Source organism: Micropterus dolomieu, linkage group LG06, assembly GCF_021292245.1.
Source record: "Micropterus dolomieu isolate WLL.071019.BEF.003 ecotype Adirondacks linkage group LG06, ASM2129224v1, whole genome shotgun sequence".
Lineage (NCBI taxonomy): Eukaryota > Metazoa > Chordata > Actinopteri > Centrarchiformes > Centrarchidae > Micropterus > Micropterus dolomieu.
Genome location: NC_060155.1, coordinates 25643023 through 25643795, shown reverse-complemented (window position 1 = coordinate 25643795; position 773 = coordinate 25643023).

Sequence of the window (773 nt, the reverse complement as noted above, 5' to 3'; positions counted from 1 at the left end):
CAAATACAGACAGTTTATGTACAACCAGAGAGGGGAACACTTTGGATTACTGTTACACCACAGTTAGCAGTGCCTATCACGCCGTTACACGCGCTCCACTGGGACACTCTGATCACGTGATGGTCCATCTGATTCATGCTTACAGGCAAAAACTAAAGCTCTGTAAACCTGTGGTGAGGACATCAAAGAAATGGACCAGTGAAGCTGTAGATCAGGGGTATTCAATTAGATTTCAATGAGGTCTAGTTAGAGAAAATTTCCTGAAGCAAAGGTCCAGAACATCAAAACGACGAACTTGCGTTATCATTCAGTACTATAACCTATAGTTGTATCAACACATGTTTTTAATCAACAACGGACTGTCAAATCAAATAATATTTCAGTCAGTTTTCACATCAAACTGGAGGGATAATAAATAATAACTATTCAAATAATAAATTCTAAATTTAAGTAAACTAAAGTGCCTAATTTTTAGAAAAAATGTAATAAAAAGTGTAGCTTGAAGTGATGAAGTGTAGTCTTAACCAATTTTATAATAAACACTCAACACATCATAACAAATGAACAGCTGTAATGCCTCCTCTTCTCTTTCATTTCCTCTTACAGAGCTACCACTTTCCTACTTTCTGTTGTTCAGTGAGAAACGTGAGCTACAGCTAGCATATTGGAGATCTATGAGATATTCTGGTTTTGAACTGCCCGTGGGAGGAATGTACATGTAAATATCTGTACATTCTTGATTAAAAGTCATGTGAAATCTCTTTTATCTTTCG